This window comes from Lissotriton helveticus, chromosome 1_1, assembly GCF_964261635.1.
Source record: "Lissotriton helveticus chromosome 1_1, aLisHel1.1, whole genome shotgun sequence".
NCBI classification, from domain to species: Eukaryota; Metazoa; Chordata; class Amphibia; order Caudata; family Salamandridae; genus Lissotriton; species Lissotriton helveticus.
This window is the reverse complement of record NC_136057.1, coordinates 1,889,203,526-1,889,228,169: the sequence shown is the minus strand read 5'-3', so window position 1 is coordinate 1,889,228,169 and position 24,644 is coordinate 1,889,203,526. Positions and strand designations below refer to the sequence as shown.

General features: G+C 44.2%; 1 protein-coding gene across 2 annotated transcripts in view; it reads right to left on the bottom strand.

The window, feature by feature from the left end:
- Positions 1 to 24,644, bottom strand: part of LOC144754549 (dimethylaniline monooxygenase [N-oxide-forming] 2-like) — a 449,605-nt gene that overhangs the window by 259,405 nt on the left and 165,556 nt on the right. The gene's annotated exons all lie outside the window — the stretch shown is intronic.

Below are 24,644 nucleotides of genomic sequence, written 5' to 3'. Positions count from 1 at the left end.
CAAAGAATGAACGGTGTACTTACTCAAAAGAGTAACGCGCTGAGTTCTCGGCATTCAATACACGGAACCGCTCTGGATAGAGAGGAGCCTATCCGCAGAGATCTTGTAGCATGGTGGAGTAGTCACGTGGTCTATGATTAATGGAGGGTATGTGAGATCGAAAAATAGTCGATCGATGATAACGTCTAGTGTGTGCATACCATTGAATCAACCGGTATATAGAAATTATAATGAAGGTTAAGATTGTGCTTAATTCTGCCTTAGATAAGTTGCTTTTGATGTTCCTGTTGAAATTGATTAAATGAGTGAAGAAACCCCTTGGTTTCATGTCAAATGAGCGCGTCCTTTGTGATTTGCACATCACACACTCTCCAATTATGTAAGGCACTGCTAGGCACAGTGTGACAAGGACAGCGCCGTCCTCAACCCATTAAAAACATTTTCGAATTCAGCGAGTGCACGGAGATAACAGCCATTGTATTCTTATAACTTTATGTCTACCCGATCTCCTGGTGCAGCCATAAACTCGAAGGAGAATGCAATTTGACGACATAGCCCAAATCACCACTAACCAAGCTGAACTTTTAGCTTTTACACCCGAGGCAGCAGAAGAAATTTATGGACTCATACAGGAGACCAGAGCCTTCAGCCCGAATGTATCAACCACAGCACAATTAATCAGACAGTTTGAATTTCTAAGCAAAAAAGAAATTAACTAATTATTACACGCAACTACACTGATACACTACCATAAGAACAAAAGAATCCCTAGGGGGTTGAGAATCGCCCTCAAACCAATGTTGTGCAAAAATAACAAACTATTTGTTGAAAAATGGTATCAAATCCTTAATAAATGTTCACTGGATCTAATGTTATTAATTATACAAGAACTTTCCAAAGGTTTAAAGGAAATTGAAAGTGATCTTGAGAACATGAAGAAAGAGCTTGACAAATTACCAGACATTCAAACCATGCTTGAAGATGTCAATAAAAAACTGGACAAGTATGCCAAGGAAGTAAATGACCGAAAAGTAAGAAAATATAAAAGACACACTATTGATTACAAATACGACGAAGTGTACACCTGGGCTGAAATTTATAATCAAAAGAAGTGGCAACAACCAAAACCAAAGCAATCCGGAAATTCGTCACAAGAAAGTTTAGTTTCAGAATCTGAGATTTCGCAAACTAGGCTACCAATCGACAAAACACGACAACCAAGCACCTCAGCCAAAAAGCAGTCTTTTTTAGACATCAGCCCAGCAGCCAACGCACCTCCTACCATCACAACAGGAGGGGTAGAAGAATCTCCAGAAGAAATAGCAAAAAGAATAAGGAGCCAGAAAACATCAAAAACGACTTAGTGATTAATATCTCATCTAAACACATAACCACAGCTCAACTGGTTGTACTAAACAAAGGTACATCTTTCGTCCCAACATACAAGACTAACCTGGCTGAAACAGAAATCGCACTATTCACATTTTTTAGAACTCTAAAACTCAAGTATTTCTTTAAGGATGTTCCAGCCACTTCGAAAACCAGCACTAAAACATTCAAACCAAAGAGTACATTTTGCACACCGTATACGCATAAGACTTTAGAAATATTTGAAAGATCAGTTGTCTCTGATATACAAAAAATCAATTTCAACAGGAACATCAAAAGCAACTTATCTAAGGCAGAATTAAGCACAATCTTAACCTTCATTATAATTTCTATATACCGGTTGATTCAATGGTATGCACACACTAGATGTTATCATCGATCGACTATTTTTCGATCTCACATACCCTCCATTAATCATAGACCACGTGACTACTCCACCATGCTACAAGATCTCTGCGGATAGGCTCCTCTCTATCCAGAGCGGTTCCGTGTATTGAATGCCGAGAACTCAGCGCGTTACTCTTTTGAGTAAGTACACCGTTCATTCTTTTACCTTTCTGCACTTTCGCAGCTCTGAGAAAACTGGGCGTCACTCTTCAAGTAAGCCTTTTGCCGTTTGTTCACTGTTATTTTCTTAGTACCATTTCAGTTCCCGACATGCCATTGCAATCGTCTTTCTGCTATTGCATTTCACGCAAACTACTTTCCGGTGCTTAACGCCGGTTACACTTTTCTATGTGTATGTGTAGGACACTTCTCTACGTGCAAGTGTAGTTCGATTTTTGATCAATGAAACAGTGCTTTTGCTATGGATTTTCGAATGTTGATTCCTAAAGGTATGATTTTTGCAAGCAAAACAGCACCTATGTAATGTAGAATGCTTTTACAAGTTACCTACGGTTTGTTTTGCTGACTGCTAAGGTCCTGTATGTTTTTCATTGTTGCAGGCCCCTGACGAAGGGTTACCTTTGAACCCGAAATGCATTGGGCATGAAGTAATGCTTTGAAACGATGTATTCATGAAATGAATTTTCAAAAAAACATTGTGGATAATGATAAATATTTGAAAACCAACTAAAATAAAACATATGATTTCCTCAAGACATATATGATTGCCTTTATTGAAGCAAGATCATCAAGCTACAATTAAATGAGTGAAGAAACCCCTTGGTGTCATGTCAAATGAGTGCGTCCTTTGTGATTTGCACATAACACACTCTCCAATTATGTAAGGCACTGCTAGGCACAGTGTGACAAGGACAGCGCCGTCCTCAACCCATTAAAAACATTTTCGAATTCAGCGAGTGCACGGAGATAACAGCCATTGTATTCTTATAACTTTATGTCTACCCGATCTCCTGGTGCACCCATAAACTCGAAGGAGAATGCAATTTGACGACATAGCCCAAATCACCTCTAACCAAGCTGAACTTTTAGCTTTTACACCCGAGGCAGCAGAAGAAAGTTATGGACTCATACAGGAGACCAGAGCCTTCAGCCCGAATGTATCAACCACAGCACAATTAATCAGACAGTTTGAATTTCTAAGAAAAAAAGAAATTAACCAAGGATTACACGCAACTACACTGATACACTACCATAAGAACAAAAGAATCCCTAGGGGGTTGAGAATCGCCCTCAAACCAATGTTGTGCAAAAATAACAAACTATTTGTTGAAAAATGGTATCAAATCCTTAATAAATGTTCACTGGATCTAATTTTATTAATTATACAAGAACTTTCCAAAGTTTTAAAGGAAATTGAAAGTGATCTTGAGAACATGAAGAAAGAGCTTGACAAATTACCAGACATTCAAACCATGCTTGAAGATGTCAATAAAAAACTGGACAAGTATGCCAAGGAAGTAAATGACCGAAAAGTAAGAAAATATAAAAGAGACACTATTGATTACAAATACGACGAAGTGTACACCTGGGCTGAAATTTATAATCAAAAGAAGTGGCAACAACCAAAACCAAAGCAATCCGGAAATTCGTCACAAGAAAGTTTAGTTTCAGAATCTGAGATTTCGCAAACTAGACTACCAATCGACAAAACACAACAACCAAGCACCTCAGCCAAAAAGCAGTCTTTTTTAGACATCAGCCCAGCAGCCAACGCACCTCCTACCATCACAACAGGAGGGGTAGAAGAATCTCCAGAAGAAATAGCAAAAAGAACAAGGAGCCAGTAAACATCAAAAACGACTTAGTGATTAATATCTCATCTAAACACATAATCACAGCTCAACTGGCTGTACTAAACAAAGGTACATCTTTCGTCCCAACATACAAGACTAACCTGGCTGAAACAGAAATCGCACTATTCAAATTTTTTAGAACTCTAAAACTCAAGTATTTCTTTAAGGATGTTCCAGCCACTTCGACACCCAGCACTAAAACATTCAAACCAAAGAGTACATTTTGCGCACCATATACGCATAAGACTTTAGAAATATTTGAAAGATCAGTTGTCTCTGATATACAAAAAATCAATTTCAACAGGAACATCAAAAGTAACTTATCTAAGGCAGAATTAAGCACAATCTTAACCTTCATTATAATTTCTATATACCGGTTGATTCAATGGTATGCACACACTAGACGTTATCATCGATCGACTATTTTTCGATCTCACATACCCTCCATTAATCATAGACCACGTGACTACTCCACCATGCTACAAGATCTCTGCGGATAGGCTCCTCTCTATCCAGAGCGGTTCCGTGTATTGAATGCCGAGAACTCAGCGCGTTACTCTTTTGAGTAAGTACACCGTTCATTCTTTTACTTTTCTGCACTTTCGCAGCTCCGAGAAAACTGGGCGTCACTCTTCAAGTAAGCCGTTTGTTCACTGTTATTTTCTTAGTACCATTTCAGTTCCCGACATGCCATTGCAATCGTCTTTCTGCAATTGCATTTCACGCAAACTACTTTCCGGTGCTTAACGCCGGTTACACTTTCCTATGTGTATGTGTAGGACACTTCTCTACGTGCAAGTGTAGTTCGCTTTTTGATCAACGAAACAGTGCTTTTGCTATGGATTTTCGAATGTTGATTTCTAAAGGTATGAATTTTGCAAGCAAAACAGCACCTATGTAATGTAGAATGCTTTTACAAGTTACCTACGGTTTGTTTTGCTGACTGCTACGGTCCTGTATGTTTTTCATTGTTGCAGGCCCCTGACGAAGGGTTACCTTTGAACCCGAAATGCATTGGGCATGAAGTAATGCTTTGAAACGATGTATTCATGAAATGAATTTTCAAAAAAACATTGTGGATAATGATAAATATTTGAAAACCAACTAAAATAAAACATGATTTCCTCAAGACATATATGATTGACTTTATTGAAGCAAGATCATCAAGCTACAATTAAATGAGTGAAGAAACCCCTTGGTTTCATGTCAAATGAGCGCGTCCTTTGTGATTTGCACATCACACACTCTCCAATTATGTAAGGCACTGCTAGGCACAGTGTGACAAGGACAGCGCCGTCCTCAACCCATTAAAAACATTTTCGAATTCAGCGAGTGCACGGAGATAACAGCCATTGTATTAAGATACATTGATGACCTGATAATTGTTTGGAAGGGTACACTAGAGGAGGCAGAGACATGTATTGAATGCATTAACAATAATGATGTAAACCTGAAGTTCACATCCCACATTAGTAACTGTCAGGTCTCTTTTTTGGATGTGCAAGTCAACATAGAGAGTAATCAAATCAATACTACATTATATAGAAAGGAAACGGCAGGAAATACTTTGCTGCATGCAACCAGTGCACACCCTACACACCTTATTCACAGCATCCCCTACGGGGAGATGCTGAGGTTGCGTAGAATATGCAGTGATGAGGGAGAACTATACAAACATCAACAGGAAAGTAAGATCAGATTCCTAGATCGAGGCTATAGTGCAAAAACAATTGATACAGCAATCAGGAAGTCAAGACTGAAGTCTAGGGAAGACCTTCTGGAAATAGTAGATACCACCTTAGACACAAACAAGGGAGGGGTACAGATACCAGAGGACACGCCCAGACTCATCTTGACTTACAGTCGACAACATAGGGAATTGCGTAAAATTGTACAGCGTAACTGGCACATAGTCAAAGATGATCCAGTAATTGGTGAGTGTCTCCCCGAATATCCTGCAATAACTTACAGGAAGGCGACCTCTATGGCAGATATCCTGGTAAAAAGCAGCCCTGAATACAAGGACAATACAGGATGGTCATGGCTCGCAAGGGATTCTATAAATGCCCCAGCTGTAAGGCATGTTCATATGGCGTCAATAAAACGTCATATATGACAGCCTTTAGCTTCAAACCCCAGACTATAAAATATCACTTAACATGTAAAAGTGAATATGTGGTCTACGTCTTAGAGTGCAGTTGCAACCTAAAGTACGTAGGTAGCACAAAGCTACCAGGCCACAAGAGGGTTTTGCAGCACATTAGGGCTATTAACAACAATGATCCCAATTACCCTGTAGCACGGCATTTTCATGAAATACATGAAGGCAAACCTAAGGATCTGAGATACTATCTAATAGACACTGTCCCAATACAAAGAAGAGGTGGGGACAGGGAGGGATTGTTACGTCGGCTAGAGAACCACTACATATTAACGCTAGATACCAAGCAGCCAAAGGGGTTGAATATGAGTGAGGATCTGTATACCTACCTGGAATAACGGCCACCAATGAAATCTAATCAGGCCAGTTAGGGATTGCTCACTGTAAATGCAAGATAATGTGGTTATATATGTATATGTGCATATATGTATATATATATTTGAAAAATATGAATGTTTGACTGCAATAATCTGTTCCTAAAATCTCATCATTATTCAATGTAAAAGATTAAGTATTCATGAAATTGGATCATGTAAATATTTTAAATAGTTTTGTATATATAATCGGAATTTTATTCATAGAGATGTACTATTTTTCTATATAACGTAGGCTTTTTATAATGACGTTTTTTACTGATTTTAACAGCTAAACAAATTAATTAATTAGCACCTTGATTGAAAACTGGTCTAATTAATTGTGGGAATCATTCTAGTGATGTTGGAAAAATTTCATTTGATTAACCCTAATGGAAAACTGTCTCTGAGAAATACATCTTTTTGTGGATAATTAGTTACTGGTTGTGTAGATGCTCTCGATGTAAGTTGAAGATGTAATCAATCACTTTGGGTGTCATATGTTTGGCACTATCAATTCACTTTTAGGTAAATATTTTCTTTTGTAACACTGTTAGGTATCATTTTTTAGGGTTCAGGGGATACACATTAGCATTAAGTTTTTTAGACATAGAGGTCAATAACATTCAAAGTTGATATGCTCAGGGGTTAAAATACTTGTTGAAAATCAATATAGACTGTATTGTAGCTAGCAGTGACTAATGAAATAATGTATTTTACATTCACAGCTAGGCCCGTCCATAAATGCATTTGAAGAAAATATTGGACATAGGAGATTGATTTTATTTGTATTTTACATGTATTTAAATTGAATTTTCATCTTTGAAACAATAATGAACAAGAATTATAAATGAACGTTAAAGTATTTCTTCTATGTCTATAGAAACACAGTCACTTTAAAAAGAGGTGTGTCTCACGACACTGTTGTCATGTGATCAAGGCAGGGATCTGCCGAAACGCGTCGTGATGAAATGGTCGCACATTTTGAAATAAACTAAAAGAAGCACCAAATTGGGTCTACCTCGTCTCATTGCAAGTCCGTGGTGAAGTTGTGGAGGAGGCAAGCTCTTGAAGCATATATATATATATATACATATATATATATATATATATATATATATATATATATATATATATATATATATATATATATATATATATATATATATATATATATTCCAGAGATACTGTAACAGATGACGGGAGTTTCCAACCCGAGAAAAACACAGTTCCACAAACTCAGGATGCAATATCAGTAATATTTTTATTTTTAGAAAAACAATGGCAGTTCCACTCAATGCGTTACGAGACCTACGTCTCTTGGTCACGCCATATATATATATATATATATATATATTGATTCCAAAACTACGGAGAGGAGGGGACAGGGAAAAGCTATTAAGGCAAATGGAGTCAAAATGATACTGGAGTTAGATAGTAAAGTTCCCAATGGTCTTAATAATACAGAGGATCTGCATCACTTCTTATAAAACTACAACAACGATGAAACTTATCAATGACATTTTATGTTCCTTCCCCTTGGATGAAGATCAAATGCATGCAAAATTGTTGAAGAGTTCTCGGGACATTAGGTCTCCTATTTCCATTTAGGCTCTGATTTTATTAACTAATTTTTAGGTTAAGGATTTCCACAAGCGTATTTTATTATGTGTTTTGGTATTTGCACTTTAATGGCTCGTATTGACCAAAGGTAGCACTTTCAACATATACCACTTTATCTGAGTCTGTGTAGTTTGCACTTTGTTTAGAAAACAACTGTATTTAAAAAGTGGTTCCATGTTAGACAAAAGGGGTCAATATGTATGCCATTGCATTAAATCAGTAAGATGAACTGAGGTTCTTCAATGTTGGCAGTAATTTGTACGTTTGTTGATGTTTACATTGTTTCGTGCGATATTTGCACATGTATGCCATTGCATTTAAGCAGTAAGATGAACTGAAGTTCTCCAATGTGGGCAGTATTTTGCACATGTTCTAATGTTTACATTGTTCCTTGCGATATTTGCACATGTTTTTTCGAAATTAAACTATTGCGTGACCAGTGGGCTATCCATGCAGTACATAGGAATTCCTATAGTTGGATATGCAATTTATTGAGGGATTTTAACCAGTAATACGATTATGTGGTATTGTTTGGTTTTTATTCATTCTTTTTAAAAAAAAAAAACATGTTTTCAACATTTAAGCAGGAGCATGTTGGATTCATTGCTGGAGAATTACAATGAGGCTTTCATATTTAAAATCCACTTGTAATTTGAAATAACACTCAAAAACTCCAGATATCATTATTCGACTATAACTGGGTACCATGCACCACAATGTCATTTTAACACTATTTACAGTGACAATTATATATTGACCGCATGAGATTGAAATGTGCAACAATTTGAAAAACTGATTTACCAGTACGCAGAATGATAAAGTTAGTGTTTCTTTTATGTCTATATACCAAGTGGGGGTGTTACACAGCATATTTTAAAAAGATAGCGAACTTGGCTCTGTGATTTGTGATCAAGGACAAGTGTTGTCCGAAACGCGTCAGATCTGAGGACTTAATAAACAGTGCCAGATTTTGTGTAGTTCGTGTTTCTCTGTTTGCCACACGGCTGTGCGGAAGTGCGGAGAATCCTTTGTTTTAAAAAAAAGTATATTTATATATATGTGATACTGTGGACTGGAATATTATGTATATATATTCAGACATAGTTATGAATATATATATCAATGTATATATATATGCTTGTCAAAAATGACAATTAGAATATAATTTACAATTGTTATTTTAAAATTGGTTTTACATTTTATATGTAAATAAACATACAGATACATATGTGTGTGTGTGTGTGTGTATGTTTAAATGAGAATAGATTTCTATATATTTTTGTATATCATTCTAAATATATTTAATGTACTTTTCATTATTGTTACATGTTAATATATTTAATGTTTACAATGTTTAACTATGTACATTTTAAAAATCAATATTTTTGCATATATGTTTCGATATTAGTGTACAATGATATTTGTTTGTGATATTTTTGGCATTTACAATATAAGAATATGAAAAAAATATGTTTGTGCTTGATATTTTTGACACTCTTTTTACCACAATAGTTTGGGTTTCGATATATTGACAGTGAACCTCAGGATTCTGTAGTGGAGACTGCTCCTTTCAGAAAACAAAGAAATCACAGTATACTATGGTCTGCTCTGTGAACACTGCAGAGACTGAGGAAAGAGATTAGATTCAGGGGCTTAAGCAGTATCACTGGGCAGCATTCATTTGATTAACAATGGTGAATTTGTCAAATGTGGCACAACTAAAATACATTAACAATCATTCTTCTAAGCATCTGTTTTATATATTTTATTTTAGGGACATAATCAATTGATCAGTTATGACTAAAATTCAACATGAAACTTAATGATATTCAAAAGTAATTGTTACACAAAATCGCCTATTTTAAAAGAAGCTCATTTCTCCTACATGACATGGAACTATCGCATCATCAGAGGATATTGGAGGAGGGTGTTTGCTAAATTGTGATAATTGATTAGCAAGATGGTGAAGTCCAGCTTAAAGGTGGCCTTACTGGGATTTGTGGAGGATGTGGGCGTGGGTTAAAGAGGAAATCGCACAGTCCTAGGCACTTGTATAATAATTGCCAAAAGGTGCATTGCCAAACACTGTAGTTCCCCATCTCTATGACCCCCGTGAAAGCTTTGATGGACTGGTGCGCTAAGCTTGAGGAACTCATCTATGTGTCCAGAGGGTGCCCTCGAAAATACAAGCTGGTATGGGGGGAAATGACTCACACACTATTGCCTGGACTGATGGGACCTATGAAGTGCCTCACAGGCTTGAGTGCTGTATTATATATTGTCATTACTAGTGGTCTGAATACACTTTTGAGGATGAGCGAAAAAACAAAGTTTGTTTAGAAAAAAATTAACTATGAGGCTCTATGGGAGGCGTGGCTAGCCTGACTACAAGATGGCCGCTGCCTAAGTGGGCTCCGGCAGTCGCCTAAACTATCCTTCATTATTGGGCACCTTCCAGTCACCTGGTTACCGAAAAAGAAAAGACAAAAACGTCGGAACCTGTGGTGAATAGATGGGGTAAATTTGGGGGCTCTGCTCTCACTGACTGATGAGTGGCGAGTTGCTATGTATCTATGCCCTGACAGAGGCCTGCGGTGGCCATTTCACGGAGCGCTGAGGCTGTGTGGGTTGGACAGCGATATCCGGTGGTGTCCGTCGGAGTTGCAGTTCCTGGCGCGATCACGCCTGGATGGATGCACTGTAGGCGGTCCAGAACAGAACTGGTGGGAGCGGTTGGAGGCTCCACCAGAGGTTTGCAGCGACCCAGCATCACATTGTGTGTACATGGCTGGGCAGAAAGCATATGACGAGGGCCTGAGCCTGCTGAGACAGTCCATCGGAATGCATCCATTACCCGCATATACACTGCTTTGTGTGGGCCCTGTGAGTGGGCTCAGGCTGGATTGCAGAATCGCCCTCGCTTAGGTGTGGCCTGGGATAGTCTCAGCAGAAAGAAGGCAAAGTAGCAGAAGTGTGATGTTTTGGGGCTCCTTTTGAGACCTTCGAAGTTCGCCACTTGTACCCCAAGAAGCCACTTTGGAGGAACTGGTTCTGCCCAGACAGAGAGTCATGCCGCAAAAACCTGGTCACCATCCTACTTGCTAGGGAGCGAACCTTTCAGCACAGCTACACCATATAGCAATCCTTTATCACTGCTAATTTTGTCAATATTGAAATGGAGGTTTGCTTGGCTACTAGTGTGGGCTCTCGCTGTGGTTCAGAAGCATGCTGCTCCTTAAACAACCCCACGGAGCGGTCTCGCGGACTTCACGGCTGAGTTAAAGGCTCAATTGCCTGGCATAAGTGCTGCATCTAAAGGCGAGATAGGCAAAACCAATAAAACCCAATCAAAAGTGCACTTTGAACACCGCAAATCGGCCAGTCACCACGACAAGGACCGTGACTCAATAGCATCAGAGCCCGCGGTTGACCCTGCTTCGTCAGAAGGGGACATAAAAAAATTCTTGGGGCCATGCAGCGCAGCTTGACGTCCATTGATGCTAAAATGGATACACTGGTGTACCGTATGGACAGAATTTCAGAAACGGTGAATAAACATGCATAAAGGATTGACATGGTGGAGTGCAGGATATCTGACGCTGAAGATGCTCAGACGAACATGGGGAATGCACAGAAGCAAATGGAGAAACTCATGGCGGCCTTGAAGGACAAGGCAGAAGACATGGAGGTGCGATCCCAGCGCAATAACGTGCGCATTTTGGGCCTAGCTGAATCTACCTCAATCGACAATATGGAAACATTCATAGAAAAACTGTTAGTGCAACTACTGGGCTGGGAAACCTTTTCACAAGTGTTTGTCGTCGAACGGGCTCACCGTTAATTGGGGCCTCGCCCCACCCCCCCGGCACCCCTCCTCAACCTTTGATTGCCCGTTTGCTCAACTTTAGGGACAGGGATGCAGCGTTGAGGCGCGCCAGAGATGTGAAAATCCTGAAATATGAGGGTTCTGACCTGCCCTTCTTCCCGGATTTTACGCCACTTGTCCAAGAGGCTTGGAAGAAATTAGGCCCGGATAAACGAAAACTCAGGGAGCTACAGCTTGATTACAGATGTTATACCCTGCCCGGCTCTGGGTTACTTTTGATGGCCGACCAAGATTCTACACAGACCCAAATCTGCTGCAGCTGGCCTCAAAAAGTACTGGGCAGAACAAGCAAACAAATCACCTAGATCACCATCGTCGGATGCCTCTACCGCCACAGGGGGTATGGAACTGGAGTGTGAACAGGGTTAATAATAATAATAATCCACATTTGTATAGCGCACAATCACCCGTTAGGGTCTCTAGGCGCTGGGGGCCGTCGGGAAGATTAAGCAAGCTATTGCCCAGAGTCACATGGTGCTGGGCTAACCTGCCGCCGGAGCCGGGGATCGAACCCTGATCCCCAGATTCCAGCGTCAGTCGCCCTGGCCGCGGCGCCACACCTCTCCCACAGATTCTGGTACTTCGGCCTCATAGAGACCCGTTTGGCATGTATTCTGCTACTAGAGAGGTGGGATCCGCACCTCCTGTAGTAAACTCTAAAGTGCACATGCGTGATTGCCACTATGCAAGGATGTATCATTATAATGTCACAATCAAACAAGAAGTAACTTTGGTAACCAGTTGACTAGTTGGTAACTATCAGCATATGGCAGCAACAGACCATCTAGCAACACTGTGGGTCTGGCTGCCATTGCCTTTGAGTGTATTACACCTGGGTTTATATTGTTGGAGAGTTGTTTCAGTTTGGGAACGTAATTGTAGTGGGAGGGTAGGGGGGCTGGGGTTTTGGAGATTGCCATGCCTACCTTTTTTGATATGGTGTGAGTGGGTCTTAGGGGGTCCTTTTCTTTTTATTGTTCTTTTATTCTTTAATATGCTTCAACTGGTGTCAGGTCCAGTGTTATTTCAGGTCACATCAATTGTTATCAACATGTCGTAGAAAGTGAGTAACACTTTCAATGCCCAACCCTGATAATAACTGTACCGATATTAGTTTCCTTTCCTGGAATGTCAGAGGTCTAAATGATCAGAGGAAAATACATAAAGTGGTAGCATACCTATACCACCACAAAGTAGACATCGCCATATTGCACGAAACACATCTCTCAGCTACAACTGGATTATTATCCCAAAGGGGCATGAAGGGCTCATGTGTTGCAGCAGGTTTCACCTCACACTAAAGGGGGTACATATATGGGTTAGCAGAAATTCAGAGATATATATTCAAGCTTTGGAAGTTGATGCAAATGGCAGGTTTGCTTTGACAAAATGTCGTAAAGAAAATGTTAATGTCTTATTAGTTGGGGTCTATGGGCATAATAATGATGACCCGCAATTCTTTCACGTCCTACATCACAAAATAATACCACACTCTCACACGCCCATCCTTTGGGTTGGAGACTTCAATTGCATTGAGAACCCTGACCTAGATCACTCTTGTGGAGCCCCTAGACCTCCTTGGCATGCTGCAAAGGCTATTGAGAGAATTGCCCAGGCTGAGAAGTTGCGGGATGTCTGGCGTCACATGTCTCCGTTGGGCAGGGAATATTCACATTACTCGGCTGCCCAAGACATCCATACTAGGATAGATTACTGGTTTGCCTCTTGTACCTTGCTTCCTTCCATACAGTCCTACTCCCACATGGCTCACACACTTTCTGACCACTCCCCAGTGTTTTTAAAGATAGAGATCCCTGATGCACTCCTTCACACGAGGGTGTGGAGACTCCCTCAGCACTCCTTGTTAGACTCTGTGTTCTGTGAGGAAATTGGCATAATGATTGATGAGTACTTTCTTACTAATCTGGGTAGTGTTACGCCAATCGGCTCTATATGGGAAGCCTTTAAGCTCTATATACAAGGTATCACGATCTCTAAGCACGCAAGGGTCCTTAAATCTATCCGCACACAATTACACAACATTGAAGGCTCTCTGAAGGACTTAGAGGGTAGGTTGCAAGATACTGGAGACCTGCAGATACTAGCGCAGATCAGGACAAAAATCAGTGAGTACAACACATTCGCTGAAGACTAAGTTAAGCACTTAGGGAAATACGCAGTAGCAAGGTATATCAGGATAAATTGATCCTGCATCTGGTGAACTTATTAGAAGAAATGGCCAAAGCAGAAATAATGCCGCCTTCTATGAGTGAAGCTGCAATAATCACCATGCTTAAGCCTGGAAAGCCTCCCGAATACTGTTCATCCTACAGGCCGCTGTCATTATTGAACATAGACACAAAGCTTTTTGCTAAGGTTCTGGCAAATAGGCTAGCTCCCCTTTTTCCTAGGTTGGTAGGGCCGGAGCAGACTGGATTTGTGCTGGGGGGTCATTGTCCAGTAACCTCCACGCTTTATTTGGTACCATACCGCGCATCAGTCCGTAGGTCAAAGCAGCACCTCTATTTATGGATATTGAAAAAGCTTTCGATTTGGTAGAGTGGAGGTTTCTATACGCAGTCCTTTGGAGGGTGGGAGTTGCGGACATATTTATACGACTGATGGAAGTGCTATATGCCCACCCGGTAGCCCAAGTACGGATTTATGGTATGTATTCCCGTACAATTATAATAACAAGAAGTGCCAGGCAGGGCTGCCCCCTTCCCCTCTCTTGTATGCCTTGGTTGTGGAGCTTCTTATGTGTGCAATGCGCGAATACCATGCATATTGAGGTATACGTTCCCTGAACTACAATCTCACTATCTCAGCATATGCAGACAATCCTTTATATAAGGAATCCGGAGCATAATTTAATTCTGGGCTTCATATTAATCGGCATAAGTCTCCAATATTCCCGCTTACACCATGCACAATTCCAGTACAGACCACTTATCCCTGGAATGGACCACTGACCCGGTCAGGTACCTGGGCATTAAAATTCACACTGATGCTGAACTTGTGCTCTCTGAAAACTATAGCTGAGCAGTCCAAAAACTAACAGAGGGGGTGGACACATGAATCAAGCTCCCAATGTCTATGATTGGTCAGATTGTACTAACGAAAATGGTGGTGGTTCCTCGTTTTCTATTCCTGTTTGCGAATATACCCATCAGTCTACCTCAAACCTCTTTTATAATTTGTGTGTTTTAATGACATGACTGGTGTGGGCAGGCAAACAACCAAGGGTCAAGTGGGATACCCTAATGAAGCCATACACAGAGGGGGGTCTGAACACACCCGACATGGAGAGGTACTAAAGAGCCGCACAGACTCTACATGTTCATGTTTGGATACATGGGCCTAGTAACTTACTGCACCGCCTTATAGAAGATAACATGAGCTCCCTGGTCCCACTCCTGAGGATGTTGACTGGGTTGTCAAAAGCCGCTCTGCGCACAATAGACCCAGTGAACTGCGTCGGACACCAGTTAATTAAAATAGCCAGTAAACATCAGTTAAATGTAAATGTACATGTATTTATATAGCGCAAATCACTGACACGGTATCTAAGCGCTTGCTTAGGGAACCCTTCCTGGTATTCCCCTGTGAGATGCCCCGGCAGGTTGTCCACAAGGTGAAAGCCAGGCATCCCGCCGCGAGGGGAACGTAGTGGAGATTAAGCAAGCTATTGCCCAGAGTCACAGAGTGTGACCCCGTGAGTTGAGTAGGCACCGGAACGAGAATTATCGAGTCCGTGGAATTTTGAGCCCGAGACCCGCCGAGGCGGGGAATCGAACCCTGGTCCACGGCCAATCTCAGCTTCCGGGTCTGCCGCCTCTAACCACTGAGCCACGCTTCTCCACTAAAAATTAAAATTAATATACTATCCCAAACTTCCGCTGCAGTGATGTGAGTGGCTCCCACTTAAAGAGGATAGGACCATCCTGGACACATTGTCCAAACTAGGTATGGTGGTGATGGGAGATATCTTCCAGCAGGTGAAAGTTAAATCGTGGGATCAGCTAATTGCCCCGGATGGGAAGTCACACCGATCGATGCCTTTCAGTATTACAGATTTCGCAGCGCTACGCGTGATTTATTGGGCCCAGAACTGCTAGAACCAAAAGGTTTACAATCCCTAACATATTTGCTACACGCACAAATCCCACAACATGGAATATCTATATTGTACATTGTACACACTCTTCAAGGTCCAGGGTATACAGACTAATCTTAAGTTTCAGTTTGAATTGGAGGAGGAGTTAGAAATTGAAATCACCCCACCAATATGGACATGGTGCTTAAATAAAACCCAATCGATCTCCTTGAATGGCCGTCATAGGCTGCTTCATTTTAAATATTTACATAGAACCTAATATACCCCAGCGAGGATGTGCAGATATGGCCTGAGGGAGGACAGTAAATGTATGAGATGTTCCGCTATGGATGCTCACTTCCTGCATTTGGCTAGGGACTGCCCCGGTATACGGAAGTTTTGGAAGGAGGTACTTCATGATTTATCCAAAATGATAGAACATACCATACCAGAATAGCCGTTAGTGGTCGTGTTGGGGTTCAACAGACAGATACCCAAAGGTGGGCACAAGCTGGCAGGCATAGGACTGCTTTTAACTAAATACAGAGTTGCTATGAGGTGGATGAGGGGCCCCTTACCCACTATAGCTTAATGGCACATTGATTTAGTGTACTGCTCTACACAATCTGACAACCACAAGGCTTTGATGCTGATATAAAGCGCACCCAAGTATATGTGGGGGCCACTCAGACAATATCTGTTAGACAAGGCAGCCACAGGAGACTCCCAAGAGGAGCAAGATCATGTGGGTGTGGGTTGAGTGGATATGGTCAGGGGGTATGTAACGCGTTGTACTCTCACATGCCGTAAAAGGTGATAGTATTATCAGCCATATGTTGACCTCATGTGTAATACAAGTGCTCGGGGGAAGGGTAGCTCATAAACACGTAGATTTGTTATCATAGCTGACATGTTGCAATTCAAATGCTACGCTCTGTAAGGGACTCAGGCTCAAGGATATGTAATGTAAGTGACCTGTCTAACTGATTGGATTGTAACCAGCGGTAAGATCGTCTGTTGTCTTTTGTTTGTTGTTGTAATCTTAATGAAAAATAACAAATAATTTATTTTTTAAAACTATGAGACTCTGACTCTACTATTATCAGGCCATTTTGTGCAACACATCTTGGCTTTTATTTCCTTGTAGACTCCTTCTTCCTTTGCTAAAAGAGTATCTAAAGCTAAGCTGCTCTGGATAAACTTAGTCCTAATTGCAAGATGTGAGTAATTGGCCTGTTAGTTATGTGGGATGCTAACCCTGTGCAAGCAACAGCTAGTCTAGTCGAATGGGACCAAGTCAAAGTAAAAAAATATGACTGAACGCAATAGAGCGGGGGTCAGATACAAGAAGTAGATTGGGCCTAGTCACCGCTGATCTTTAGGCTTAGAAGACATTTTCAAGAAAATGTTCTGAGAAGGTAATGTTCAGCAGGGCAAGACTGCAGGGGGTATCCAAGGAGAAAGTCATTAAAAGGGAGCAAGTGTTCAAAAATCTCCAGTGGGACAAGGCTGGAGGCTGTAGCCAACGAGTTTGCTATGAGCCCAGATACCCCTTTGGTGAAGGACCGCTGAACAGGATTTGCTACTGTGGGGGAAAAACATAGGCAGGAGATGATGTGAAGTCAGGCTAAATCCCTGTCTCCTCTCGGTTCTCAGAGCAGTTTTTAGCCAAACATTTTGTAAATCCTAAGTTTTGGATTTTGACAAGCTGATTTTATCTATTTGTTTGTTTGGTTGTCTTGGGGTCTTAGTATGTATACATGTTGTCACAGTATTGTTTAGATTCACTCACTGTCTTTTGTCACTATTCTCATTCTGTGCACTAGTATATTTTTGTGCACTTTTCTTTTCTTCACGTAGAGAGAGTGACCGATGATGAGAAGTGGGTATACCGGATATTGCTAAACCGGCAACCCCCTCGGGTGTTACGACCGTGAGGCTCTCTCTTTACTTTCTACACTCTTTCTGTTTCCAGTAAGTGTTGGCATGTGTAATATGGTTCCATGTTGATTTATTGAGACATCCTGACCTAAGGAGGAGTGTTATTTACACACCAAGGGTATCGAAATAGACAGTGTGGTCGTTTACCCGTGTTGTGGTCAAGAAAGTGGATGTCGTGTTGGTTGAGGTAGGGTTATATTTTGATTAACTACCTTAGCACCACCACCAAGGGTCCAGGACTGGTGGGGCACCACTTGAGGGTTAGGGCTCACTTATGTTTGGTCCAGGTGCAGTTTAAAGATGGTTGGAGTCTTTTGTGGCCCTGAGGCTTTGATTGGGAGGCCAGCAAAAGAGCCCTTGGAGTCACTCTGGTAATCCCGGGTTCAGCAGTAGAACAGGGCTCAAACAACAGGACGGGCCTCTGGGGGTTCAAAGCAGGCTTCAGGCAGTGAAGAAGCTTTCCAGGTGCAGCAAAGCAGGCCTTTGAAGTACACAGCAGGCTCTGAGAGTCCTTCTACAGGTCCAGAAAGTGTACTGAAGAGTAGGTTTGAGCTTCCTATTTTAATATCTGAAGCCTCCTTTGAAAAAGGAGACGTTTCTATAAAATTCCTTTAGAAGTGCTTGAACTTTTCCTGCTAGCTATAAAATGGCTGCATGAACAATGCAGAGGTGACAAATTATTTGTGTGAAGACAGAGCACAACTTATTCAGTTGCAAGTGGATGCTGTGTCATGCTCCACAGAATCCTGCCAGGTAATGATCCTTCCAGGCACACCTATTTCCTTTATTGTGTGATAGTCTTGGAAGAATAAACAAAGTCTAACTGTCAGCTACACCCAGTCATGTGACCAAGAACAAGCTGCAGGGCCCAAATAGTTAGGGCAAGAGAATAACAACATTCTACAAGTAGTATTTTCAACATTGTAATTTAAAATCCAGCTTTACTATTAATGATGATTTCTCAGACATCAACCATGAAAAGTCTTCCTGTTCCTAATCAAAAGTTAGCACTTATTTGATGTAATAATGCAACACAGTGTTGACCCCTAGGAGATGTAGGCCTCACAATAGTGAAAAATAAATGTAGGAGTTTAGCAGTACTAGGACACCTAAAACTTAAAAGTACATGTCCAATCTTTGAATTCCAATGCACTCTGCCCTATGGGATACCTAGGGCCTACCTTAGGGATGACCTATATGAAATAAAAGGGAAGTTGAAGGCTTGGCAAGTGGATTATAATGCAAAGTTAAATTGGTAGTTTATAAATTAATTCAGGCTGCAATGGTAGGCCTGGGGCATGTTTTAAGGGGCTACTTAAGTGAGTGGCAAAATAAGTGTGGTAGACACACTGGTTGCATTTCATTTACAGGCCCTATGTATATGGTATTCTGCTTAACTATGGACCCGTAAGTACATTGGATATGTCAATCAGGAGTAAGCCCATTTTACCATGTTTCAGAGAGAGAGCACAAGCACTTTAGCATTGGTTAGCAGTGGTCAAGTGTCTTATGCCCAACAAAAACAAATTCAGCAAAATAGGTTGGTTACCCTGCAGAAGGGGCCAAGTCCAATCCAAGCAGTTCTTCCTTATTTGTTTTAAAGTGCTCCTCGAGCCCTATTACAGATAGGGCACACTTATCTGGTTTGAGTGAGGGCTCACTTTTAAGTTAATGTGCTGGGAAAGGGTACCCTATCCTGTTGAATGTGTTGCCCTCAGTGCAACAGTGATCTCACGCAGGCCCCAGGGCAGCGAATTCAAGAGAAACATGGAGCATCTGGTTAAAAGCTGCTCCATGTTTCTCTGTGCAGGTGGCAACCCGTCTGCAGTTTTAGGAGGGATTAGAGATCCCTTTGCAGTGGGGCGCTAGAGGGCGCGCTTGCGGAATGGCTGCCTAGACCTGCAGCTCCCGCTCCTTGGTCACTTATCCTGCCGTGATCCTTCGCCACGGGGTGCCGCGGTGCCCCCAGGAGACCGGGTTCCGCGACCGGAGGGTGCTGTCTACGATCTTGCCAAGTCTGGAGTGACTGCGATCCCCGGAGCCGTAGCTGCGGGCTTCTGAAACCTGCCCGGTGCCTGCTCTGGAGCTGCCTGTGGCGGACGCTCGGCTGCCACAACTACGCGACCCCGGTGCCTGCCACGAGGCTCCCGGGCCGCAACGGACCCTCGCCTGCCCGATCCTGCGGAGGCGGCGTGCGGAGAGGACGGTGAAGGTAGGAGGCTGCTGCCTGCTCTCCTTGGGTCTCCCCCCGGCCGTCGCCGAGCTGCCGTGGACGGCGGACTGCTCCTGCTGCGACGCCTGCAAACGCGGCGCTACCTGATCGCCGTGCCTGTCTCCCCTGGCGCCACAGCCCCCGCACCTGCGCGGCGATGCCCGCCTGAATTCCTGGATCGGGTGTAGGGGTTGCCCCATCGAGAGGAGTCCCCCTTACACTATCCCGCATTGCTGGATTATAGACCATTTTGAGCGCTGGATGCGCTGGGGGCTGTACACGTATCACACAGCTGCCGTACTAAGAGGCGCTGGTCTGTGTGCGGCGCTACTCCTGACACTGGTCTGCCTCCCTGGCTTTGACCCTCCAGCCCATCGGGGGGGGCGCTGCTCTGGCCTCTGCTATCAGATACCTGGCTATCACACGGCGGGTGCCTGCTGCTGCAACCGGGTGCCCAGGACTGGACCAGCAACTACTACCGCTGGGCGGTTGGCGACCATTTAGCGCTACTGGTGGCGCCGGCTGCATTACGGTCTACTACAGTACACTGAGCCTGGGACCCTATTACCTACTTCTGGCTGTCTCCTACCCACAGTGCTCTGTCGCCCTATTTCTTCCTTTTTGGCCTCTCACCTGCCTCCGGTCACAACCATGGGACGGCCTGAGGCTCGCCAGCCTAAGCTGAGCTTCGATAACACGCGCAAGAGCAACACGTCGGCGCAGATGAATCCGGGGCCCAGCGTACCGCCGCCACAGCCTGCCCCACCCATCGCTCCTGCTGCGGACCTTACCAATCTGATACAGGAGATGCGTCAAGGCTTCGCCACCGTCGTAGAGAAGGTGGACGGTGTCACGGCTAGGCTGGACGCCCTGGTCCATAAGGTAGATCGACATGAAGAGCGCCTTACATCTGCGGAACAGAGAATCTCCGACAACACTGATGCCGCCGCGTCCCATACGACGCAACTAGCGAGAATGGACAATCTCCTCCGCATCATAGCGGCAAAGAATGAGGACTTGGAGGCGCGAAGCCGCCGGAATAACATCCGCATTACGAATGTGCCGGAATCCACTGCTACGGGCAGGATGGAGCTCTATGTGGAAAAACTGCTCAAGGGATCGATCGGAGATGATGCTTTCTCATCCCAATTCATTGTGGAGAGGGCCCACCGATCATTGGCGCCTATGCCCCAACCAGGCCTGCCACCGAGACCTATCATTGCTCGTCTCTTGAATTATCGGGACCGCGACACGGCCCTCAGGGCTGCCCGGACACAAGGCTCACTGAGGTTTGAGGGCATTACATTCTCCATTTATCCTGATTTCACCCCGATGGTCCAGGACGAGCGGCGCAAATTCCTCCCAGTGAAGAAAAAACTGCGGGAGGCCCAGATAGACTACGCCCTCTTGTACCCAGCGTAGCTTAGAGTCACCCACCAGGGCAGGCAACGCTTTTTCACCAACCCGCAGAAAGCTGAGGATTTCCTCAAGACGGTCCGAAGAGCGCGCAGAGATGGCCAGGCCCCTGCAGACGAACAAGAGAATGATGACCTGCCTCCTGAGCACCATGCAGACTAACGGATCTTATATACTCTGCCTCACATTTGCATCATACCGGATCACTAGCTGGCACTGACTCACCACTTGAGACTTGGTGAGATGCGTGAGCGGCGATCATCTGGACATTGCACCCCAGTGGTAACGTATACGACCTAGAGAATGCTGAACTGCCTCCAGAACGCCAAGAGGACTGATTGCCTTTAGATACTTCGACCTCAGCCGGCAACGTACTGGTCTGCTGGTCGGTATTGGTTCCCCGTGTGGCAGTTGTGCTGAGCCATGCGAATCGGACTTACTGGACATCGCACCCCTCGTGGTAAAGTATACCAAGGACCACTCTCTCGGCCCTAGCCTCCACCGAGGGTGGTACAGACTGGAGCTACGGGTCGGGTAGTGGCAGTGCGCACCTTTGGATGGTCCCCTATTGGGTATTCCCCGCTGACCTGTTGAATGTTTGGCTGTTTGCCACTCTGAAGTTGGGGGGGGGGGGGGAAAGGGGGGGCGGTTTTTGGGGGTTTCATGACTACTGGCATGTTTGGGATGCTGGAGTGGGTGGGGGGGGATTGGACTCCGTGAGGTTACAGTTGCATAAAATGTGTATATTTATACTGATCTGGTGTGAGATTTGGCACTTCGGATGCGGATGTGGATTCGTGCTCTGGCCCGCATGGGCGCCTACTTCTTTATTGTCACTGTGCTCATGGCTGCTGTGAACTTGACTGCGCGATTGACATGTCTTTCATGGAATGTTCGGGGGTTAAACGATGCTAGGAAATGCAGGAATGTTATTGCTTACTTGACTAGACATCGTATACAAGTAGCTATGTTGCAAGAGACACACATGCCCGCGCGCAAGAACGCCCCGTTTGGTCTGAAATGGGCAGGGACTCGAGCATTTTCCTCTTATTCGTCCTATGCCAGAGGTGTGGCGATTCTTGTCGCCCGTAGTGTTCCTTTCCACTTCATTGGGGAAGAAGCGGACAGAGAGGGGAGATATTTTTTGTTGTGGGGGAGGGTGGGTCATAACATCTATTTATTTGTCTCAATGTATGCACCGAATGTTGACTCACCTGTCTTTTTTTCCACACTGTGGGGCAAAATTGTTTCCATTGGGGCACGCCATATCATCTGGGGTGGTGATTTTAACTTGGCCCTGGTGCCCTCGCTTGATAGGGCAGATGGTGTTAATTTCTACAAGCCCCGAGCTAGAGAAGTTTTGGAGGGAGTGGTAGAGGAGGGTGGACTGTTCGACGCCTGGCGACAACTACATCCCCATGAGCGGGAGGGCACGCACTTTACGCATCACACCGGGACCTGGGCGCGATTAGATTACTTTTTGGTAACCCGGGGCATCACTAGGGAACTGTTGGAAGTTGACCATCTGCCTAGAACGTACTCAGATCACAGCCCTGTTAGACTACAGTTCCGTACCCCTGGGTGGGACAATCCACGACCGCAATGGAGGCTGAACCCAGACACGCTGCTTGATGAGCTTTTTCGCACGGAACTGGGCGAGGAGATAAGGGACTTCTTCCCCAGAAACAAGGGCACAGTGGAATCCGTGGAACACATATGGGAGGCTTTCAAGGTCACTATAAGAGGCTTCTGCATTTCTAAAAGCCATGGGGTCCTGCGGGATATTCTACGTACCATTACCACATTGGAAAGAGAGCTGCGAACACTAGAGCTCCAAATGGTGGCAGGGGATGACCCACAACTACAGATAGCCTTTAGGGACACACTATCCAAGTATGAAGAGGAGGCTGCCAGGGAGGCGAAATACCGGGGCAAACACTGGGTGGCCCGGAAGTACTGTGAGGGGGATAGACCTGGTAAGGTGCTGGCCTCGCTCACGCGCACGCCACGAGAAAGCAACACCATATTGGAGCTTACTGATGGGGCTGGCACTATCACTAGAGAATCGGATGAAATACTGACTGCATTCACGACACACTACACAACACTATACACTTCCAAGGCAGAGGCGGACGCCCCATATGCTGACTATATGAATGATGTAGCACTGTGCTGGCTCAGTGATGGCGATAGGGAGTTCCTTGCTGCGCCTTTCGAGCTTGAGGAGGTTCGCGAAGCCATTATGTCCCTCCAGAATGGGAAGGCCCCTGGGCTTGACGGCATCCCAGCCGAATTCTACAAAGCATATATCGATATCATGGCACCCGTGCTTAGCGAAGTCTTCACTGAGTCGTTAGCTGATGGGGCATTACCCCGATCTATGCGCGAAGTGGTTATCACCTCCCTCTTGAAACCTGGCAAGGACCCTACTTCCTGTGACTCTTACCGTCCACTCTCCCTTCTTAACTGTGATGTGAAGATTCTTGCTAAGGTTCTCGCCACGAGACTCTCACTGCTCATGACTAGAATTGTTCTGCCCGACCAGTCTGGCTTCGTGGCAGGCAGATCCACTTCCCATAATCTCCGCACCCTTTTTTCTCTACTGCGCTCGGTCCATCCTGATATCCCGGTGGCGGCTGTTTTCCTCGACGCCACCAAGGCATTCGACTCTGTCGAATGGCCCTACCTCTTCTCGGTCCTGGAACGCATGGGGTTCCCTGCACTGTTCTTAGCCTGGGTGCGCCTCCTCTACACGGACCCCACGGCGAGAGTACTAATAAATGGGAAGCTATCATCACCCATCAACCTTACGAGAGGCACCCGCCAGGGGTGCCCGCTCTCACCCCTGTTGTTCGCTATTGCGGTCGAACCACTGGCGTGTCGCTTGCGCCAATTACACCGGGAGGGAGCGTTTCAATGCTTGCAGCGGCAAATCGATGTGTCCCTCTATGCGGACGACATCACGCTATATGTCAAGTTCCCGGAGCTGCACCTTAACCCCCTACTCCGTGAGTTCGTCCTTTTCGGGGGGCTATCAGGAGTTCATATTAACTGGTCCAAATCACAATTTTTTCCCCTTACGGACGCGGTCAGTGATTTCCCACTGGACTACCCGTTGGAGTGGTGCAGAGACGATCTCCGTTATTTGGGGATTCGTGTGGCACGGGACAAAGATGAGACACTTCGCTCCAATTATGGAGTGGCCATAACCAAATTGGCCGCCTCCGTCGATAGGTGGATCACTTTGCCACTCTCAATGGCGGGCAGGGCCTCCCTCATAAAGATGGTGATATTGCCCCGCTTCCTGTATTTTTTCCTAAATATCCCCTACTATCCTGGCGCTTTCTTTTTCAAGACACTCCGCGC